The sequence below is a fragment of the Anomaloglossus baeobatrachus genome, chromosome 9 (assembly GCF_048569485.1).
Source record: "Anomaloglossus baeobatrachus isolate aAnoBae1 chromosome 9, aAnoBae1.hap1, whole genome shotgun sequence".
Classification (NCBI taxonomy): Eukaryota; Metazoa; Chordata; class Amphibia; order Anura; family Aromobatidae; genus Anomaloglossus; species Anomaloglossus baeobatrachus.
In genome coordinates, this window is record NC_134361.1 from 149,699,675 (window position 1) to 149,724,236 (window position 24,562).

A 24,562-nucleotide genomic window follows, 5' to 3' on the forward strand; every position below is an offset into this window, starting at 1 on the left:
TAGAGGGCTTCAATTTCATCCCGTACTTGGCAAGGGACGCGAACACCTCGGCCAGGTGCTCCAGATGGGCCTCATACGTCTGGGAATAAACAATCACATCATCCAAGTACAACAGGACGGTCTCGAAGTCTAAATGTCCCAGACAGCACTCCATCAGCCGTTGGAAGGTTCCGGGGGCATTGCACAGCCCAAACGGCATGCTATTGAATTCGCAGAGCCCCATCGGGGTGGTGAAGGCGGTCTTCTCCCGGTCCTCTGGGGCCACGGCCACTTGCCAGTATCCGCTGGTGAGGTCAAGGGTCGAGAAGTAGTTTGCAGTTCTCAGTGCAGCCAAAGACTCTTCAATACGAGGTAATGGATAGGCATCTGTATGGGTTATCTGGTTGATCTTCCGGTAGTCCACACACATCCGCATGGTACCATCCTTCTTCTTGACCAGTACCAACGGAGCGGCCCAGGGACTACAGCTGTCCCGAATAACCCCTGCCTCCTTCATATTCCTCAACATATCTTTGGCACACTGGTAATGTGCAGGGGGAATAGGTCTATACCTCTCTTTGATAGGGGGATGTTCACCGGTGGGGATGTGGTGTTGGACCCCCTTGATCTGCCCAAAGTCTAGGGGGTGCTTACTGAAGACCTGTTCGTACTCCTGCACCACCCTGTATACCCCTGCCCTGTGATGTGTAGGGGTATCATCAGTGCCTACATGTACCTGTTGATGCCACTCCTTTGTCTCCCCCTGGGGTGGGGAAGTGCTGGTGGTAGGTGGGAGTGTGGATGGACTGGCTTCATGGATAGTGTGAGGGTCCAGGGTGAGCAGCTTGGCAATGGTGGCATACCGGGGAAGCCTGACTTCTTCCTCTCCACAGTTCAACACTCTCACAGGCACTCTCCCTTTCTTCACATCCACCACCCCTCGGGCGGCCATTACAGTGGGTCAGTACTCGGAAGGCATGGGCTCCATCATCGCAGGGTAGTCACGCCCCTGAGGCCCTACTGCTGCCCTACACCAGATCATCATCTCACTCCTAGGGGGCACAGTCAATGGAGCAACATCCATCACTCTCACTCCACCAATCTCCCCTCCTGTTGAGCTTACATGCTGGCGGTACATCAGGGCTCGGATCTCACGCTGCACAGCCCTCTGCCGGCTCCCTGCCGCTGTGGCGGCCAGCTGTTGTAATAGGGTTAACACATCAGCCATGCAGTGCTCCATCACATTGGTTCCCAGCACTATTTTCGGGTTATGATCACTGGGTTCATTCATGATCACAATCATACCCTGGTGTTGCAGTTCAGCTTGCCCCACTGTCATAGCCACTTGTTTATACCCCACCTGGGTCAATGGAAGTCAGTTAGCGGCAATCAATGTTATACTATTGTCTGGGGGCGCCAGCTCGTCTATGGCCCAATACCGCTGGTACAACGTGTACGGTATGGTAGTTACCTGTGATCCAGTGTCCAAGAGAGTTCTGCCTGTCTATCACCCATTGCTTCATTTTATTCAAGTGTGTTCTTTTACATGTTTAAAATTTGTTGTAAATTCATGCATGGAAATGGATACATGTATTTTATATGCATACACAAATCTCCTATTTGTTTTTATGTGGTCTGGGGCAATCTGTGAGCACTCCTTTAAAAGGGGTGTAGCCGTAGCTCCACATGTGGACCTGTGGAAGCCCAATTTGGGCGAAACAGCTGTCGTCCATTCTTGAGGAGCCAGCTCACAGTGTGTCTCCAGCCCTCCACTCTGCACGTGTTTGAATAAAGAAATCCTTCACAGCGGATTGAGTGCGGTCTCTTTCTACTCTCACGCTTCAGCCATCACTGGTATGCCGTCCACAGCCACGGGGATGATGGGGCGGGCCCCGATATATCGGTCCCGCCAGTCCGGGGGGCCACGATGTTCTACTCCTGAGGATTGGCCCGGGGCCCCAGGGGTTGCTCGTTTAACGGGCACTGTCGGAAGTAATGACCCGGCTTACGGCACTTGTAGCAGATTGGGGGTCTGCTCCGCGGGTTGTTAGCACTTTTCCGCTGCATCCAGGGAACATCCTCGGGACTATCAGCAAGCTGTATCTGTGCTGGAGGCTGAGATCTGGACAGAGGTTGTAGTGCAGCAAGGATTTTGGCAAGGTCTCCGTCCATGCGACGGACCTGGGCTGCCAGTTCTTCCACTGTGCTGCTCGGGGCTGCAGGTGTTGGAGAGGTTGGTTTGGCTGAGGCCGCCACAACGGGAGCCGTCTCGATGGGCCACGGGGCGGGTTCCAGAACTTCGGCAGCTGGGGGCTGTAGTGCTTTAATGGCCCGCTCCTTTAACACAGCAAAGTCCACATCAGGGTGTTCCACGGCCCACAGCCGGAGTTGTTTACGATCCTCAGGGGACCTCATCCCCTGCGCAAATTGCTCCACTAACATCTTGTTGCTATCCGCCTCATTAATAGGGTTCGCCCGCTTCAGCGTGCGGAGGGCGGTCTGCAGACTTAGAGCATAGTCCCGAATGCTATCCCCAGCTCGTTGCCGGCACTGGTAAAACTGCATCCTCAGCTCAGCTTCAGTCCGGGTCTCGAAGGCAGTCTGTAGCTTCTCAAAGATGGTGGATACAGAGAGCCGGTCCCCCTCGGCCCAGGTCTCCGCTTCCTGCTCCGCCGCACCGGTTAACTGGCCTAGCACTATCGCTGCACGTTGCTTATCAGTCAGGGGGTACAGCTCTAGCAACGGGTTAAGCTTTTTCCGGAAGGCCTGTAGGGCATCCGGTTTCCCGTCATACTGCGGTAGCCAGGCAGCTCCGGGCGCATAGGGCAAGGAGAACGGCATGACCTGAGCTAGCGCGGGGGCCGCGGCACCTCCCGCCGGTACGGCCGGGACCTGGGCAGGTCCATTCCCATCCGCGGGTGCCGCTGCGGCTGCGACCACCGCTCCTCCAGCGGCTCAGTCGGGCGCAGACATCTTGTTTCCGTCCCCCTTAGCTCTTTCCGGCCCCTCCTTTCTCGGGGCGGGGTTTTGGCCTTCGCGCCTCTACTACTCGAGAAGACGCTCGAGCGGGAACTTTTCGCGCCAAAGATGGCGGCTTCTGAAATTTTTCTGCCGGATACCTCCGGCGGTAACAAGGCGCACCTCTACCAGATGGCAGAGCGGTAAGATCCTGTTCGTGACGCCAAGTTGTCGCGGGCGGGGAGGAGGGTGTCAGCACACTACGCTCATCCCTTCTGCTCGGGTCCGGCGGCTGCTGCTCAGTGGTGGCTCGAGCGGTGGGCCGGATCCCGGGGGTTTCTCGAGCGGCACTCCTCGCCCGTGAGTGAAAGGGGGTTGTTGGGTGTGGGAATTGTTTATTGTCCGTGACGCCAGCCACGGTTGTGGTGATTTCACCACCACTGCTCTATACGGGGATCCCGGGGATGGTGATGCGGAGCAGCCAGGTGTTGTGTTGCCCCTCCGTGGGTAGGGGTTGGTGATCCTGGGGCCCGGTGATGGTGAGGGAGGTGCAGGGCCTGGTGGGCGCAGGGACGCGGGGGCAGCGCTGTGCCTTGCGGCACTGTGGTACTCACTCAGCCTGAGACGTTGACACAGTTTTTACGGTAAACCAAACGGCTGGTAAGACGGTCCCACGGACGGCTGCACTTGCTCTCCCAGTAGGTGACGGTGATGTCCCTCTTCCTTGCACCTTTGTTTACTTGTTGGTTGCGATGGGTCCCCACCGGTAACCCGCTCCCCGGCTTCAAGCTGGACCGGAGGAGCTCTACTCTTTGCCCGCAGGTGCTGGCCCTGAGAAACTGGGGCCTTGGCGGTGGTGGTGTCTCTCTTACTCTGGTTGGGCTGTTGCCTTCAATCGGGACTTGGTTGTTGGGGGATCTACGTCCCCTTCACTGACGGATTCGGCAAATTATGGCGACTCCTAGCCTTGCCGGGGTCCGAGAGGCCCCTGCCCTGGTGCTGACTGTCCTTCGGAACACTGCTCCAGACCGCCGGGCCACTACCCGTCCGCGGTCCTTCCAGGAACTTCCACACGGTCCCCCTCCAGATAGTCACCGCCGTTGCGGACCTTGCTGACCTGTCCTGCACACAGCTGGACTACTTCAGGCTTTCTCTCCGTCACCACTCTTGCTTTCCTCCTTTACCACTTTACTTCACTTTCACTTCCTTAACTCATCTTCACTCTAGCCCTGCCTGGGCTCAACCTCTCTCAAGCTCTTCCCTGAGCTGACTTTCACGCCTTCCACTTCCTCCTCCAAACTCTATCTGCCTGGTTCTTCCCGCCTCCAGAGCTGTGTCCTCCTCGGTGGGTGGAGCCAACCGCCTGGCCCACCCCCTGGTGTGAATCATCAGCCTCTGGAGGAAGGCAACAAGGATTTTTGGTTAGCTTTGGTGTTCCTAACTGGGATGTAGGGTGTGGTGGTGTGTGACCTGTGTCCCCTGGCTTGCCCAGGGCGACACATAACCAGTCACCATATGCACCACTGACCAAACAGATTAGGCAAATGACCATAAAAGGAGTTGGAGGGAAGGAACAAGACACCTGCTGCTCTACTTCCCTCTCCATCTTCTTTATGACTGGCAAAGCCGGTCCCCAGGCTTCATCCACTGGAATTTGTCACTCAAGTTTCAATGGATAGCTGTGGTCGACCGTTTTTAAAGGTACATCTTGAAGGCCAGAAAGTAGCGTTTCTCCTTGATACAGGTGCACAATTGAGCATAACAAATGTTGATTTACATTTAAAGCCAGATTCCCCTGTATGTACAATTGTTGGTTTCAGTGACAAAAATGGCACAAAGGTAACTTTAACTCAGGATGTTTCTTTGGAAATACCTGGTTCTTTGAAAACAAATGGATATCTGGTGTTGTCAGGATACTGAGAACATAATTGGCACTGATTTTATGGAAAAGCATGGCTGGATTATTGATTTGGGTAACAAAACAATTTGGAAAGATTAACGGCTGTAAGGCGGTAGTTATTGATCCAAATGAATATAGTCATGTCGGGACCATTTGTTTGAACAATGTAGTATCATCAGATCATTTGTGGCCTGAAACTGGTGGTAATAAAGTATTGACTGAGATAGTGCAAAGGTTTCCATCTCTATGGGCTCAGTACAGGAATCAAGTAGGAACTATGAAGGATGTGGTTGTTAAAATGGAAGGGTGGGATCCGCCTCCACAGCGTCAGTATAAGTTGCCTCCAGAGTCAGTTGCTCCGATGTCTAAAATTATTCTGGAATTGTTGGATCAAGGTGTCATACGTAAGGCAAATTCTGTTTGTAACAATCCATTGTGGTGTGTTCTGAAAAGTGATGGTAGCTATCGGATGATATTGGACTTACGAATGTTCAATAAGTTTACTCCCAATGTTGCACCGATTGTAGCTGATACACATAACATGATGTCGAGATTGAATGCAAAGGCAAAGTATTTCTCAGTATTGGATATCAGTAATGGTTTCTTCAGTGTACAGATTGAGAAAAGTTGTCAGTATAGGCTTGCGTTTAATCACCTGGATCAACAATACGCGTGTTGCAGACTTCCTCAAGGAGCTCATATGTCGCCAAGCATTTTTCATCAGGCGCTAGCAAACGTTTTGTCGAAATTTTCTCGTCCGGAATGTTTATTGCAATATGTGGATGACATTTTGCTGTGTACAAAGGATGAGGAATTGCACATGTCTGAACTTGGGGAATTGTTTGAGCAGCTGCATGATGCAGGATTGAAACTGAATACCAAAAAGGTCAAGCTGATGAGACTGAGGTCAGATTTTTAGGAGTTCTGCTAAGTCCAGGTAAAAGGCAACCCCTACAGGACAGAATAGAGGAAATTGCCTCCCTTCCAATTCTAACATCACACAAGGCACAAAGACATTTTTTAGGACTTGTAAATTATTCAAGGGATTTCATTGAAAATTTTGCTGACAAAGTCAGATCTTTGTATGATCTTTTAAAAGGTGATGATGATTATTTTGGTCCCTGGGGTGTCGAACAGGAAAAAGCCTTCACACAATTGAAACATGATCTACAACACGCACCTGCGTTAAGTATGGTAGAAAAGAACGCATCTTTTGCGCTACAAGCACACACTTCAGAGACAAGCATCTCTTTGGTTTTGCTGCAGCTGCAAGGGGGGGGGGGGGAATGGAGAATCTTGGGTTACTTCTCTAAGCTTCTCTCACCTGTTGAGAGGGGATTTGAGGTGTGCGCAAGACACCTGGTGGGAGAGAAAAATAACCCAACACAATTGGATTCCAAAAGGTTATTCTCCAAATGCCACATAGTACACTATAGCATCTCTGAGAAAAATATCCCAGGTGTGTCACATCAGAGATTTGCCCATTGGTTGCTCTCATTGTCTCCGACTCAAATTGAGGTAGATTATAAGGCCAAATATGTTCTTCCTCAATTGATGCAATATGAAGGACAAACCCACGATTGCCTACAAACGTTCCAAGAACCAAGTCCATCTCTCTTCAGACGACAGTCGGAAGACACAGATGAACCTGTATTTGTAGACTGTTCTAGATTTGTTTCTAGAAGGACACTATTACACAGGATATGGAATTTTCTATTCCAAGAGAGGACAAGTGGTAAAGCACAAATTACCAAGTCATTTCTCAGCTCAAAGGTCAGAGATAGAAGCGGTAAGAATGGTCCTACAGCTGAATGAAGCGGATGATCAGATTCCAATGGTAATTTACAGTGATGGCTCCTATGTTGTCAGGTCCCTAACCGATTATCTGCCTATCTGGGAGAGAAGAGGTTATGTGGATTCTTCCAACAAGACCTTGGTTCACAGCAACACTCTAAAAACAATTTTTAAAATAGCATCAAGGGCCCCAAATAGGTTTGCTATAGTGAAAGTCACTGCACATAAAAAATCTGATGAGTTATCTGTAGGAAATGCAACCACAGATGCTCTAGCCAAAGAATCTGCCCTGACTGGAGAGGAAGTGTTTGACTCTAAACCTTTGAGATTTCAGTGGTTTATAAGAACAGATACGTACATACCTTCATTCGCAAAAGAACAAAGAAAAGATCCTTCTCTTGTTACTTCTCAGGATGATCCAAAGCCTCCTTTTAGCTGTGGAAATGGGGTTTTGTGTCACAATTCAAATGGAGAATTGCGTCCCGTTGTACCTAAACATCTACAGGTAGAATTCACTCGATACAACCATGAGAGTTTAGGTCACTTGGGCCAACAGAAATTGTTAGTCATTCTCAAAGAGAAATTTTATTGGGAAAAAAATGGACGAAACAGTTCAAAGTGTTGTACTATCATGTCTCATTTGTGCCCAAATAAATCCAAGACCTAGAAGGACAGAAGCCACCACTTCTACGAATCGCACCTGCAGATGGCCCCTGGTCTACATTGCAAATAGACTACATTGGTCCTTTACCCTCATGTAAACATGGTCTCAGGTATGCATTGATAGTGGTAGATGTGTTCTCAAAATGGGTAGAAATATTACCTGTTAGGAAGGATGATGCTTTGTCCACAGCAAGGGAATTGGTACAACATGTCTTTTGTACTTGGGGGATCCCAAGGATGAATACCTCCGATCGAGGAAGCCATTTCACAGCTAAAATCATGCAAATTGCTTGTGCTACTCTAGGGGCACGACAACAATTTCATGTCCCCTATCATCCACAATCTGCGGTAATTGTGGAAAGAATGAATAGAACAATCAAATCCAGAATTGCAAAGATGCTTTTGGATAAAGGTAACACCTGGGTTGACAAAATACCCTTCATACTGATGAGTATAAGAGGTTCAATCTCCTCTACAACTCAATTCACTCCTTTTGAGTTGATGACGGGAAGAAAAATGCCATTGTGGTTTCCACATGAACCATTTTTATCCACTCCACAAAGAGATGCCATCTCAAGGTCCCAATGGTTGAGATCGCTACAGGAGAACCTGAAAGCGATTCTGCCATATGCGGCATCAAGAATGCAGAAAATGGAGCCACCCTATGAGTCCAAATTCAAGAAAGGTGCTCTATTGATGATTAAAACCTTTCGCAAGAGTGGTCCATGGGAGTGTAATTGGGAAGGTCCCTTTGAAGTCTTTGAGACTATGGGACAAGTCCTGATTCTCGTGCAACGAGCATCAAATGTGGTAAAAAATACCCGCAGAAAGCAAAAAGTGTGGGTTCACATTGATCAATGCAAACTGTTTGTAACAAAATAATGATCCTGCATTTCTTTCCAGGAAGAAATGGATTCCGATAAGAACTGGAATAAGAAACAAAGACTTTGAAGGAAAGATGACATCAAGCCTTCCGGAAAAAGAACATTTTCCCAAGCTCAAAAAAAGCTTCTGAGGGGAACTACTTTCCTGTTGCTATGTTTTATTTCAGTCATTGTCTACAAGGAAGACATGTTACATCAAGGAACAATCACCAATGATGTGAATGAGCGGACTAGAGAGATTCAACATTCACGAAGACCAAGAGGATCAGAGACACTGAACTTACTGACGGAGAACATCACGGATGATTCTGTGGAGATAACAGGAAATATCTGCATGGGATATGGAACAAAATGTTGCATTGAATTACATTTCATACACGACACAGACATAATATTACATGCTATTGCAGGACCTAAAACTAGATTCACACAATTACAAGAAGAATATGTACACAATAATAAAACAGGTACATGGGAATGTTCTCCTACAGATGTACTATACTGGAACATAGAGATCAGAGGTGATGAACCTGCTGTATGGTCCGGTGATATTACAAATGATATGATTGCTAGGGGAAAGTTTGGAAGATCCAAAACAGAAATTGTTAAAAACTCAGGTTTTTGGGAAAATTCTGGATCCTTCTTTACTCTCCATTACAGAAGGAGATAAAGATTGGGTACAACATGGAATTTCCAGATAACACAGGAACCTGTACAAGCTCAGGTATCTAGTTAACAACCTCATGTCCTAATGATTACCTACTAGCACTCCAAGATACATAATTTATACACATTTATTGGACATCCCTAGATGACCAAATTAAAGGAGTAACGCCATTTTTCAATAAAACCAATCTTTATTTAAACATATTTTTTAAAAACATATTTTAGCAAAAAGGTACCGTATAGAAGAGAGACACGGACAGGAAAATAATTAAATCCCTGTATTAGTGACTGGGATATTCACACCCAGGCAGGTGAATGTATATGTGATTACAGCCAAAGAATCAAATATTAAATGGACTAAAAATGGACCTAGTGATCATAACTGTATTAATGCCAGTATAACGTATTCATTACTGCAAAATTCTCACATATATAGTTTTTGTACAAGTATCATATGGACCAAAAACAGACTCTGCGGCTCCACCTGCGTTTTTCATCTGCAGTGCATAAATTTTCCATACAAGGTTCCCCCATAAATAATCTGTACTCATGAGAATAAATAAATAAAAGAGTATGGAGGTTCCTCAGACAGGAATTAATTCCACTAAATGCAGTGTAAATTACCAATAAACGCACATAGTGGTATCAGCAGAGCCTGCCTAGGTCCATAGATTGCATGAGACCCATGACACTTAGAAAATGCAGTATACAATAGCGAACCATCTGTGATAATGACCGCACAGTCCATATAAGTCCATACTCAAATAGAGATTACTATAATTAGGCTGACAATAAACATGATAGTATCATAATGTAACATCACCTGACTGGGAAGTATCCTGCCGTGACCCTCGCACTCCGACACGTGTTTCACAAACAGCTTTCTCAAGGAGCGTGTCAGAGGTGAGGGGCGGGCAGATTATAAACATCAGATAACCAATGAGAGGTGCCAAACTCTGATTGCATTCAAACGTCAGAGCAGGAAACAGATTAATCCCATTATCGGCGCATGACTGCGGTTGCTACGGACGCTTGTAAAAGGGACCTCCCACAGATCGCGATCACGTGACTGTGACGCCATGACCCACATGGTAGTGAGTCATGGCAACCACACCATGCTATCTGACGCGATGTGGGACGGTCAGTCGGCGGCAAAGGAGTCATGCGCACTGGGTAATCTGTGATACTTAGAGCACACACAACAGAAAGATTTCAATCATTCAAAAACCCATTGTCAGGAGAACTATACAATCGACTGCAAAAAGGCACATCATTAAATAAGAGGGAATCATATTATTATGCAATCGTATATGGCTTTACAAGTTATAACAAACCACCCCATTATAACATACAATCAATATGATAGAAACCTATACAATCAAAGGCACATCTTTAAATAAGAGAAGATCACATTATTATACAATCATAAATAAATTTACAAATTCTTGACAGACCCCCCATTATAACACACAATCAATATGACATAACTAAAGAGCACACTACTCCGCAACAATTATTCATATAATACATCATATCAACAATCCTTTCGGACAGCTTGAGAGAGTAGCTCCTTCCCCTAGACATCAACGGTCATCACACGAAACCTTCTCAGGACATGTAGAAGCAGCACACTCCATTGGTGAAATTAACCCGAATATATGGTAACCTAATGAACTAAAAAAATAGGCGATTAAGATAATAAAAAAAACAAAACCCACCAAACACATCTAACTAAAACCCAGGCATCCCTATGTAAGGAATACAAGAGAAACAAGAAGGGACTGCAAAATGTCATGTGAACAAACAACTCAAGAAACCTCCCTCTTTTTTTGGACACAACCAGATTAATTACAAAAAGGCTGAGAATCCCATGTTTTCGTTCAACCTGTTAGGAGTCAAGGTTCCCAGCCTATAGATCCACTTACTTTCAACCTGGGCAAGAAACCTGCCAAGATCACCCCCCCTGGTACCAAGAGACACTAGATCAATACCTTTCGCTTTCAACAAGGAGGAATTACACCCATGATACTTTTTATAATGTCTTGGAATGGTTTTTAACAAATTTTCATCGGTAATGCTTTTAGCTTTTTCAATGTCCAGACAGTGCTCACGAATTCTAATTTTCAACTCCCTCGTGGTAAGTCCAATATATACCTTTTTGCATGGGCACTCAATCCTGTAAATCACACCTTTTGAGGAACACGTGATCCGATGTCTGATATCGAACTCACGTGATCCATCAAAATTATGAAATTTCTTGGACTTAACAAGATTGGCACACGCCTTGCAAAGGCCACATGGAAAAAAGCCCACTGGCAATGGTTGACTGGACATGCTTGTCTGAGATGGTTCATAATTACTATGGACAAGCATGTCCCTCAGGTTTTTACCGCGTTTAGCCACGATAGATGGTCGTGATGGGAGGATTCTTTTTAGAACCGGATCCGTCAGTAGAATATTCCAATGTTTCTGGACTACTGACCTCATTCTATCCCACTTATTGTTATAAGTGGTAATAAGACGCACTTGTCTGGTCATTTTTTGTTGTTTTCACCGTATTAGAAAAAAGGAGAGAGTTTCTAGAAGACCCCACTGCTCTCCTAAAACCATGCCTTATTGTCCTCCGACTATACCCTCTTGATTCAAATCTATGGGCCAGTTCCTCAGAGTGAGTCATAAAACTTGAATCATCCGAGCAAATTCTCCTGACCCTGAGGAACTGGCCGATAGGAATCCCCTTGATGGTATTTTTGGGGTGTGCAGATGATGCCAGTAATAGGGAATTAGTGGCGGTTGGTTTACGGAAGACCTGAGTGGACAACAGACCGTCCAATGATGCCACAATTTTCAAATCCAAAAAATTGATTTCACGGCCATATTCAAATGTAAGTTTGATGTTTAAATTATTTTGATTCAAACTCTGCATGAATTCCTGTAAACCAACCACATCACCCTCCCAAATAAACCACACATCATCTATATACCTGATCCAATTCAAAACCTGATGTGTACATAGATTATTATCACTCACAAAAATCTGCCGCTCCCACGCCCCCAAAAAAAGGTTGGCGTAGGATGGTGCGCAACAGGCACCCATGGCAGTACCCTGGGTTTGTAAATAGACCTTTCCATTGAATATAAAGATGTTATGCGTCAGTATATACTCAAGTAAGACTAAAATTAAGTCTGCCGTGGGACGTGCAATATTACTAGACTCAAGGTACCAAGAGACAGCCCTCAGACCATCCGGATGTCTAATGGAGGTATATAGAGATTCAATGTCGGCAGACACCATCATCATATTATCCTCCAGATGAATCCCATCCAGACGTCTGAGAGCTGCCGTGGTATCCCGAATGTAGGATGGTAACTCACATACCAACGGTTTCAAATAATAGTCAATTACTTGACATACCAATTCAATGAGGCTACCATTCCCTGATATTATGGGTCTGCCAGGGGGATTAGTTGGATCCTTGTGAATTTTTGGAATCAGGTACAAGGCCGGAAGACGTGGGTGAAGTTTCTTAACGGTATCAAGGAATTTTTTGGGGATAATTCCCTTATCATATGCTTGTTCCAAAATCACAATTAAAGAGCTATGAAAAGTAGAGGTAGGATTATATGGTAATTTCCGGTAACACTTAGTATCTCCCAGCAGTTTGTTAGCCTGCTCTTCATATTTGTCACATGGCCAAATAACAAGGTTGCTGCCTTTATCAGCTGGCTTGATAATAACATCCCGCCAGGATTGTAACTCTTTTAAACCAGCCCATTCATCTTTGGTAAGATTCCGGGCTGGTGAAGGTAAGGCGGCCAACTCTTCAATTTCTTGAGAGACCATTTTCGTAAATACCTCTAAGGCCGGACAAATACTTAAGCTTGGGAATTTTTTGGATTTATTCATGAGCTGCAACGGGAAATTACCAACCTCATTCTCTGAGCTCTCCTCCTCCAAAGATTGTAAGATTGAAAGTGCCTCTTGCTCCTCCCTAGTGGTGAAGATATCGGAAACTTGAGTCTTATGGTGCAGTTTTTTAAGCAGGATTTTTCTTGAAAAAAGGTGAATATCTTTCACCGCTGTGAATGCGTCTAAGGGATTAGAAGGGGAAAATGTTAGTCCCTTTTCCAATAGAGAAATTTGTACATCTGAGAGCCTGTGTTGAGAAAGATTAATTACCTGCGGCCCATCCTTACGTTTGTCCCTCGGATTAAAGATATCATATCCTTTACGTTTCCCTCTGTATCCATTATACGAGGGATCTCTGGGACCTTCTGAGCCACTTGTAGACACATTGCTCTCAGATGCAGAATTCAGAGATTGGTTAGAGGCAAATCTGGAAGTAACCATCTTAGATTCCTTCTTTATCTGCCATTTATAAACTTTCTTAGTCTCAAAATCTTGGATATCGTGCTGATATTTTTTCAATTTATCAGTGCTGATCTCCTTCTCCCACCGTTCAAAATCCTTATCCAGGCTCCGATAATGCGCCGATAATGGGATTAATCTGTTTCCTGCTCTGACGTTTGAATGCAATCAGAGTTTGGCACCTCTCATTGGTTATCTGATGTTTACAATCTGCCCGCCCCTCACCTCTGACACGCTCCTTGAGAAAGCTGTTTGTGAAACACGTATCGGAGTGCGAGGGTCACGGCAGGATACTTCCCAGTCAGGTGATGTAACATTATGATACTATCATGTTTATTGTCAGCCTAATTATAGTAATCTCTATTTGAGTATGGACTTATATGGACTGTGTGGTCATTATCACAGATGATTCGCTATTGTATACTGCATTTTCTAAGTGTCATGGGTCTCATGCAATCTATGGACCTAGGCAGGCTCTGCTGATACCACTATGTGCATTTATTGGTAATTTACACTGCATTTAGTGGAATTAATTCCTGTCTGAGGAACCTCCATACTCTTTTATTTATTTATTCTCATGAGTACAGATTATTTATGGGGGAACCTTGTATGGAAAATTTATGCACTGCAGATGAAAAACGCAGGTGGAGCCGCAGAGTCTGTTTTTGGTCCATATGATACTTGTACAAAAACTATATATGTGAGAATTTTGCAGTAATGAATACGTTATACTGGCATTAATACAGTTATGATCACTAGGTCCATTTTTAGTCCATTTAATATTTGATTCTTTGGCTGTAATCACATATACATTCACCTGCCTGGGTGTGAATATCCCAGTCACTAATACAGGGATTTAATTATTTTCCTGTCCGTGTCTCTCTTCTATACGGTACCTTTTTGCTAAAATATGTTTTTAAAAAATATGTTTAAATAAAGATTGGTTTTATTGAAAAATGGCGTTACTCCTTTAATTTGGTCATCTAGGGATGTCCAATAAATGTGTATAAGTTCAGGTATCTGTAGTGTTTACCGTTACTAACACTATAGTTCCAGAAATAAGGGTTTCACCACAGACAGTACATAATAAAGAAAATACATTTCCCATAATGTTAAAATGTAACACAAAGTTGAAATTGCCTTCTGAGTCTCTGTTGACATGGACCAAAAATTCATCATTTTTGGGAAGTTTTTTTTAAACAGTCCAACTAATGTCATTCACAGAGGTCAGATTGGTAATATCAGATGGATGGATGATAATTTCATTTTTTCCATAGAAAATCCATCTTCCAAGGACTCTGGAATTTACCAGTGTTGCGTTGTAACAAGGACTAATTACAGACAATGTAAAGATATTAGTGTGAATATTTGGTCAGCAGCAGATAATGCATGCACAAACAAGATTCATGCCATCTACTCTTTTCCAAATCAATCAATTTCAGTCAAAGGGCGGCTTTGCACGTTGTGACATTGCACGTGCGATGTCGATGGGGTCAAATCGAAAGTGACGCACATCCGGCGTCGCAGTCGATATCGCAACGTGCAAATCCTTTTTGATACGATGAACGAGCGCAAAAGCGTCGTTATCGTATCATCGCTGCAGCCTCCGACATTTCCATAATGCCGGTGCAGCGACAGGTACGATGTTGTTCCTCGCTCCTGTGGCAGCACACATCGCTGTGTATGAAGCCGCAGGAGCGAGTAACTTCACCTTACCTGCCGCCGGCTGCAATGAGAAGGACGGAGGTGGGCGGGATGTTTACATCCTGCTCATCTCCGCCCCTCCACTTCAATTGGCTGCCTGCCGTGTGACGTCGCTGTGATGCCGCACGACCCGCCCCCTTAGGAAGGAGGCGGGTCGCCGGCCAGAGGGACGTCGCACGGCAGGTATGTGCGTGTGAAACTGCCGTAGCGATAATAATCGCTACGGCAGCTTTCACTAGATATTGCACGTGCGACGGGGGCGGGACTATCACTGCAGCATCGGTAACACATTGTTACCGATGTCGCAGCGTGCAAAGCCCGCCTAAGTCTTTATTAAGGGATGGAGAATTTATGACAATGGTATGGACTTTCAATAGGTCTCATTGGAAAATCTCTACCAGGTTTCCTTAGTGTCAATCACATCTCAAATATGGAGATGGGGATACAACAATAGTTTGGGAGAAGAACCACTCAGACTACAAGTAAGAGAGGTGTGTTAGAAGGAATTCTGGGAGGAATAGGGACAGTGGGAAGTCTGACTAATGCCATGAATATACAGACACTTAAGTCAGATTTGGATAATATTGGTTTCATTGGAGGAAAAGGAGTAAAGATTCGGAAAAGTTTGAATCAACTCCTTGAAAAGATGGTTATGAATACAGCTGCTGTACTAGGGTCTTACGTGTCACATCTACAGGATGCTACACTAGCTCTCGTGAAAAGTACTCAAGAAACACAAGTAGCTAAAGCGTGCCTGGAGATACAGACAGGGCTGTATTTTGCCTTCGTGCTGCCCTAGGCACTTTAAGTGGTCGCGCCCCTTATTGACAACGTAAAACTGAGTTTTCGCACACGACATCTGTTTAAAGGCAGATCTACTCTGTAAAACACTTGAAAAAGTATCAATGAGAAACGAAGGGCACTAACACCCCCCCCAATGGGAATCACCACAGGCACATCAAAACATAGCATGAGTATAAAATATTCCCACCGTCCCCACTTATATACTGTGACTGTCACACTGCCCCTAATAAACTACACACTGCCCTCTGTGAGGCAGTGACAGGGGTAATATTTGAAGACCGCTATGTGTCCCCCAGAATGTGTCTGGAAACCCTGAGTTTGCTATAGCTATTACTGGGAGTATAGCACAAAGGGTAACAGGGAGACAGATCCCTCCTCCCAGTCCAGGTTTTGTAGCAATTCTCATGTCCAGCATTTTCATTTAAACTCATGCAGAGCACAGCAGGGTGTGTCTCAGTTGAGAGCCAGGCTTGGTGAAGCTAACACATGCGGTGTGAGCTAGGATGGCTCTGTGTGGAGTGAATACAGGCCAAGAGTGTCAGCCTAGAAGAACCTTATACAGATCCCTGCGGTTATCGGGGTCCTAAGGTAACAAGACTTTTTGATGCAAAGAATTTGTCTATATGCACCGGCTGTGATACGGAAGAGACTTTGACAGTGGGAAATTGGATCTATTTATGCTGCAACAATAAATAGACTGTTGGTGTGAACACGCTGCTGCCTCACGTTTTTGCCCAAACAACGCTGCTACCTCACACCTCCCTTATAAATTATATCCACCACACCTTCCTCAATTATGAAATATGATCTGCACATTGTCCTCACATCATGCTGCCCCCCTCCTCACAGTGTCCCATGCATGCTGCCCCCTCCTCAGTGTCCCATGCATGCTGTTCCCTCCTCACAGTGTCCCATGCATGCTGCCCCCTCCTCACAATGTCCCATGCATGCTGCCCCCTCCTGACAATGTCCCATGCATGCTGCCCCCTCCTGACAATGTCCCATGCATGCTGCTCCCTCCTCACAGTGTCCCATGCATGCTGCCCCCTCCTGACAGTGTCCCATGCATGCTGCCCCCTCCTCACAATGTCCCATGCATGCTGTTCCCTCCTCACAATGTCCCATGCATGCTGCCCCCTCCTCACAATGTCCCATGCATGCTGCCCCCTCCTGACAGTGTCACATGCATGCTGCCCCCTCCTGACAGTGTCACATGCATGCTGCCCCCTTCTCAGTGTCCCATGCATGCTGTTCCCTCCTCACAGTGTCCCATGCATGCTGCCCCCTCCTCACAATGTCCCATGCATGCTGCCCCCTCCTCACAATGTCCCATGCATGCTGCCCCCTCCTGACAGTGTCCCATGCATGCTGCCCCCTCCTCACAGTGTCCCATGCATGCTGTTCCCTCCTGACAGTGTCCCATGCATGCTGCCCCCTCCTCAGTGTCCCATGCATGCTGTTCCCTCCTCACAGTGTCCCATGCATGCTGCCCCCTCACAATGTCCCATGCATGCTGCCCCCTCCTCACAATGTCCCATGCATGCTGCCCCCTCCTGACAATGTCCCATGCATGCTGCCCCCTCCTCACAATGTCCCATGCATGCTGCCCCCTCCTCAGTGTCCCATGCATGCTGCCCCCTCCTGACAGTGTCCCATGCATGCTGTCCCCTCCTCACAATGTCCCATGCATGCTGTTCCCTCCTCACAATGTCCCATGCATGCTGCCCCCCTCCTCACAATGTCCCATGCATGCTGCCCCCTCCTGACAGTGTCCCATGCATGCTGCCCCCTCCTCAGTGTCCCATGCATGCTGTTCCCTCCTCACAGTGTCCCATGCATGCTGTTCCCTCCTCACAGTGTCCCATGCATGCTGCTCCCTCCTCACAGTGTCCCATGCATGCTGCTCCCTCCTCACAGTGTCCCATGCATGCTGCCCCCTCCTGACAGTGTCCCATGCATGCTGCCCCCTCCTCACAATGTCCCATGCATGCTGACCCCTCCTCAGTGTCCCGTGCATGCTGCCCCTCTCCATGAGCTCCTAATGCTGCCTTCCTCTTTTCCATAATGACACCTCCATGCTGCCCCATTCATCCTAAGACCACCACACTAACGCTTATGCTGAGACCCCCCCACACACACTACCCCACTCTTGATATTGACTCCCCTACATTGTTCCACTCCATACTGAGCCCAGACATGCTGCCCCTTCTCCATAATGAGCTCCCAATGCTGGCCCCCTCTTATTCTGAGTCCTTACACTCCCCCCCATCGATAGTCATTGCTCTATCCCTCAACCCTTGTCCTCTGTCTCTAGCATTGGCCCCTCTCTCCCATTCCCCCAGCAGCAGCTGCTCTCTCCCGCCTTCACCAGCAGCCTCTCCCCCAGCATCAGCCTCTCTCTCCCCAGCATCAGCCTCTCTCCCCCCAGCCTCCCCCAGCTTCAGCCTCTCTCCCCCAGCATCAGCCTCTCTCCTCCCAGCCTCCCCCAGCATCAGCCTCCTCCAGCATCAGCCTCTCTCCTCCCAGCCTCCCCCAGCATCAGCCTCCTCCAGCATCAGCCTCTCTCCTCCCAGCCTCCCCCAGCATCAGCCTCCTCCAGCATCAGCCTCTCTCCTCCCAGCCTCCCCCAGCATCAGCCTCCTCCAGCATCAGCCTCTCTCCTCCCAGCATCAGCCTCCTCCAGCATCAGCCTCTCTCCTCCCAGCCTCCCCCAGCATCAGCCTCCTCCAGCATCAGCCTCTCTCCTCCCAGCCTCCTCCAGCATCAGCCTCTCTCCTCCCAGCCTCCCCCAGCATCAGCCTCCTCCAGCATCAGCCTCTCTCCTCCCAGCCTCCCCCAGCATCAGCCTCTCTCCTCCCAGCCTCCCCCAGCATCAGCCTCCTCCAGCATCAGCCTCTCTCCTCCCAGCCTCCCCCAGCATCAGCCTCCCTGCTCCCAGCTTCCCCCAGCATCAGCCTCCCTCCTCCCAGCCCCAGCCTCCCTCCTCCCAGCCTCCCCCAGCATCAGCCTCCCTCCTCCAAGCCTCACCTTCCCCCTCCCAGCCTCAGCCTCCCTCCTCCCAGCCTCCCCAGCCCCCCTCCCCCCAGCCTCAGCCTCCCCCAGCCTCAGCCTCCCTCAGCTTCAGCCTCCCTCCTCCCAGCCTCCCCTAGCCTCAGCCTCCCTCCTCCCAACCTCCCCAAGCATCAGCCTCCCTCCTCCCAGCCTCCCCCAGCATCAGCCTCCCTCCTCCCAGCCTCCCCCAGCATCAGCCTCCCTCCTCCCAGCCTCCCTCCTCCCAGCCTCCCCCAGCCTCAGCCTCCCTCCTCCCAGCCTCCCCCAGCCTCAGCCTCCCTCCCAGTTCCCAAGCATCAGCCTCCCTCCTCCCAGCCTCCCCCAGCATCAGCCTCCCTCCTCCCAGCCTCCCCCAGCATCAGCCTCCCTCCTCCCAGCCTCCCCCAGCATCAGCCTCCCTCCTCCCAGCATCAGCCTTCCTCCTCCCAGCCTCCCCCAGCATCAGCCTCCCTCCTCCCTCAGCATCAGCCTCCCTCCTCCAAGCCTCCCTCAGCATCAGCTTCCCTCTTCCAAGCCTCACCCTCCCAGCTTCCCCCAGCATCAGCCTCCCTCCTCCCAGCCTCCCTCCCTCAGCCTCCCTCCTCCAAGCCTCACCTTCCCCCTCCCAGCCTCCCCCAGCATCAGCCTCTCTCCTCCCAGCCTCCCCCAGCATCAGCCTCCCCCAGCCTCAGCCTCCCTCCTCCCAGCCTCCCCCAGCATCAGCCTCCCTCCTCCAAGTCTCCCTCAGCATCAGCTTCCCTCCTCCAAGCCTCACCCTCCCCCTCCCAGCCTCCCTCAGCATCAGCCTCCCTCAGCATCAGCCTCCCCCTCCCAGACTCCCCCAGAATCAGCCTCTCTTCTCCCAGCCTCCCCCCCAGCCTCAGCCTCTCTCTCCCCCCCGCCTCAGCCTCTCTCTCCCCCCAGCCTCTCTCTCCCCCCAGCCTTAGCCTCTCTCTCCCCCCAGCCTCCCCCTCTCTCCCCCCAGCCTCAGCCTCTCTCTCTTCCCAGCCTCCCCCCAGCCTAAGCCTGTCTTCCCAGCCTCAGCCTCTCTATCTCTTCCCAGACTCCCCCCAGCCTCAGCCTCTCTTCCCAGCCTCCCTTCAGCCTCAGCCTCTCTCTTCCCAGCCTCCCCCCAGTCTCAGTCTCTCTTCCCAGCCTCAGCCTCTCTCTCTCTTCCCAGCCTCCCCTCAGCCTCTCTTCCCAGCCTCTCTCTTCCCAGCCTCCCCCCAGCCTCTCTCTCTTCCCAGCCTCACCCCAGCCTCTCTCTCTTCCCAGCCTCACCCCAGCCTCTCTCTCTTCCCAGCCTCTCTCTTCCCAGCCTCCCTCTCTTCCCAGCCTCCCCCAGCCTCAGCCTCTCTCTTCCCAGCCTCCCCCCAGCCTAAGCCTGTCTTCCCAGCCTCAGCCTCTCTCTTCCCAGACTCCCCCCAGCCTCAGCCTCTCTTCCCAGCCTCTCTCTCTTCCCAGCCTCCCCCAGCCTCAGCCTCTCTTCCCAGCCTCCCTTCAGCCTCAGCCTCTCTCTTCCCAGCCTCCCCCCAGCCTAAGCCTGTCTTCCCAGCCTCAGCCTCTCTCTCTCTCTCTTCCCAGACTCCCCCCAGCCTCAGCCTCTCTTCCCAGCCTCTCTCTCTTCCCAGCCTCCCCCCAGCCTCAGCCTCTCTCTTCCCAGACTCCCCCCAGCCTCAGCCTCTCTTCCCAGCCTCTCTCTCTTCCCAGCCTCTCTCTCTTCCCAGCCTCCCCCCAGCCCCAGCCTCCCTCCTCCCAGCCTCCCCCAGCCTCAGCCTCCCTCCTCCCAGCCTCCCCAAGCATCAGCCTCCCTCCTCCCAGCCTCCCCCAGCATCAGCCTCCCTCCTCCCAGCCTCCCCCAGCATCAGCCTCCCTCCTCCCAGCATCAGCCTTCCTCCTCCCAGCCTCCCCCAGCATCAGCCTCCCTCCTCCCTCAGCATCAGCCTCCCTCCTCCCTCAGCATCAGCCTCCCTCCTCCCTCAGCATCAGCCTCCCTCCTCCAAGCCTCCCTCAGCATCAGCTTCCCTCCTCCAAGCCTCACCCTCCCAGCTTCCCCCAGCATCAGCCTCCCTCCTCCCAGCCTCCCTCAGCATCAGCCTCCCTCCTCCAAGCCTCACCTTCCCCCTCCCAGCCTCCCCCAGCATCAGCCTCCTCCAGCATCAGCCTCTCTCCTCCCAGCCTCCCCCAGCATCAGCCTCCTCCAGCATCAGCCTCTCTCCTCCCAGCCTCCCCCAGCATCAGCCTCCTCCAGCATCAGCCTCTCTCCTCCCAGCCTCCCCCAGCATCAGCCTCTCTCCTCCCAGCCTCCCCCAGCATCAGCCTCCCTCCTCCCTCAGCATCAGCCTCCCTCCTCCCTCAGCATCAGCCTCCCTCCTCCCTCAGCATCAGCCTCCCTCCTCCAAGCCTCCCTCAGCATCAGCTTCCCTCTTCCAAGCCTCACCCTCCCATCTTCCCCCAGCATCAGCCTCCCTCCTCCCAGCCTCCCTCAGCATCAGCCTCCCTCCTTCAAGCCTCACCTTCCCCCTCCCAGCCTCCCCCAGCATCAGCCTCTCTCCTCCCAGCCTCCCCCAGCATCAGCCTCCCCCAGCCTCAGCCTCCCTCCTCCCAGCCTCCCCCAGCATCAGCCTCCCTCCTCCCTCAGCCTCCCTCCTCCAAGTCTCCCTCAGCATCAGCTTCCGTCCTCCAAGCCTCACCCTCCCCCTCCCAGCCTCCCTCAGCATCAGCCTCCCTCAGCATCAGCCTCCCCCTCCCAGACTCCTCCAGAATCAGCCTCTCTTCTCCCAGCCTCCCCCCCAGCCTCAGCCTCTCTCTCCCCCCTGCCTCAGCCTCTCTCTCCCCCCAGCCTCTCTCTCCCCCCAGCCTTAGCCTCTCTCTCTTCCCAGCCTCCCCCCAGCCTAAGCCTGTCTTCCCAGCCTCAGCCTCTCTATCTCTTCCCAGACTCCCCCCAGCCTCAGCCTCTCTTCCCAGCCTCCCTTCAGCCTTAGCCTCTCTCCCCCCAGCCTCCCCCTCTCTCCCCCCAGCCTCCCCCCCAGCCTCAGCCTCTCTCCCCCCAGCCTCAGCCTCTCTCTCTTCCCAGCCTCCCCTCAGCCTCTCTTCCCAGCCTCTCTCTTCCCAGCCTCCCCCCAGCCTCTCTCTCTTCCCAGCCTCCCCCCAGCCTCTCTTCCCAGCCTCCCTCTCTTCCCAGCCTCCCCCAGCCTCAGCCTCTCTCTCTTCCCAGCCTCCCCCCAGCCTAAGCCTGTCTTCCCAGCCTCAGCCTCTCTCTCTTCCCAGACTCCCGCCAGCCTCAGCCTCTCTTCCCAGCCTCTCTCTCTTCCCAGCCTCCCCCCAGCCTCAGCCTCTCTCTTCCCAGCCTCCCTTCAGCCTCAGCCTCTCTTCCCAGCCTCCCCCCAGTCTCAGTCTCTCTTCCCAGCCTCAGCCTCTCTCTCTCTTCCCAGCCTCCCCTCAGCCTCTCTTCCCAGCCTCTCTCTCTTCCCAGCCTCACCCCAGCCTCTCTCTCTTCCCAGCCTCACCCCAGCCTCTCTCTCTTCCCAGCCTCCCTCTCTTCCCAGCCTCCCCCAGCCTCAGCCTCTCTCCCCCCAGCCTCCCCTTGCATGATTACAGTGGACAAAAAGAGGCATCGCAATTTGCAACGATCAACTAACCTGTAAGGTGCCCATACATTCTAGGCTCTGCCTTACCTGCTCCGGTGCCCGCCGCCCTGCTCTGGCTGGCTCCTCTTCTGGCTGGCTCCAGCTGCAGACGCGTCCTCCTCTGCGGCGTGTGTCATCTGCAGCATTGGACGCTGCAGCACGGGGCAGTGAGCTGATTGTCGCGCCCGCGCGCCTCTGACCCCGGAAGTGCAGGCCATGGAACTTCCGGGGTTAGTCAGCTCACTATGCCTGGCGCCCGCCATGTATTTAAATTGACAGCAGAAGTGCGCCTCTCCTCCCTCCCAACCCCAACCCCCCCCCTTCCCGGAACACAGCCAAGTGTAACGGAGGGAGGGACGGGGGGCGGGGATGTAAAAAAAAAAAAAAAATAAATAAATAAATTTATATATATATATTTTTTTTTTTTTTTTGCTGCCAGAAAGTGCCGCCCCCCGCAACGTGCCGCCCTAGGCACGGGACCATGGGTGCCTAGTGGCAAATACGGCCCTGGATACAGATCAAGTATTCCACCAATCTGAAAATTATTGCTCAAGCTTTACAGAGTGGAATTACTCCACTGGGAATACTGCGAAATTTACCTGCAGAGTATAATTTTGCATTAAATCATATGGATTTGTGGGTAAATAAGTGGTTAGGATGTGAACGAAACATTTGTGTTGGCACATCGCTAATCCCGGTGATCGGAAGAGAAGGGACTATTGTTTCTATAACAGTTTTGGGTATACCTGAGAGTAAGACACAACAGGTGTTCTATCAACTGCAGTACACAGATTTTGCATTTGATGGAGTGAAAACTGAACAATTAGACATTTCTTCATGTTTACATTTTGTTTCTAAGGTGATGTGTTTACCTGGACAGGATAAGGTGATCTATCATTCTTGTTTCCATAATCATTCATTGTCATGCCAGAATAGAGAGGGCACAGGAGACCACATGCCCCACAATGGCAACACACAGTACTCCATAGTGAGAGTTCACAGAGAGGGCATAGGAGACCACATGCCCCACAATGGCAACACACAGCAAACCCCAGAGAGTCCACAGAGAGGGCACAGGGGACCACATGCCCCACAATGGCATTACAAAACAACAGTGAACAGTGACATGGCAGAAATAAGGACATTGCTCAAAACATTGTGCGACCAACTCATGAGACACCCTTAACACATGCCACCCAAACCCTCTACCACAAGAACCTGTTATGTCCTATGAAAATCTTTCTTCATTCTAAAAGGTATATCGACCAAATATGACATCCTTAGTTATCAGTAGCTGGAACATTCAAGGATTGAATGCCTCAGCTTTTGGTTCCAAGACAAATGACCCAGACTTCAAACAAAGGCTAAAGAACATTGACATCCAGATCCTTCTGGAGACATGGGTACGGACAAAAGAGGAATCCCTGGCACCCATAGGATATAGGGAATTTTCTGTCTCTGCCCAGAAAAACAAGAACACCATACAGGGCCGCTGTTCAGGGGGAATACTAATATGGTACAAGGAAGAGATTAAAGATCACATCAAGTCAGTAAAAAGAGGAGAAAGCCATATCTGGGTGAGGATAGGCAGCTCCATCCTCACCTCTCAGCAGGACATCTACCTCTGCGCAGCCTACATTCCTCCATCAGAATCCCCATACTATAAGCTGGACGTCTATGAGGACCTACGGAGGGAGGTAGCCCAATTCCAGTCCAAGGGCAGAGTTCTCATCTGCGGAGACCTCAATGCGAGGATGGGTACAGAGAAGGACTACCTGTCACATGACGGAAATACATATGTAATGGGAGAGGGGCCCTTCTACAGTGACTCAGTACAGACAGCAAGAAACAGCTTTGACAGAGTGGTGAATAAAACCGGCAGAACCCTGTTGAACCTGTGTCAGAGCTTGGGGTTATATATAGTGAACGGGCACATCAGGGGGACTCATTAGGGAGATTTACACTAAACTCCCACATTGGCAGCAGTGTGGTGGATTATGAAATAACAGACATGGACCCAGCAAAAATAAATGCCTTCATAGTCACCCCCGACACTCACCTGTTAGACCACAACCAGACATTGCTGTACATGAGATCCAAGGACAAGCAATACACAGATAAGCCCCACCTGACCGGTCTCCACAACCTGACACCATCCTACAAATGGCCTAAACAGTTATCC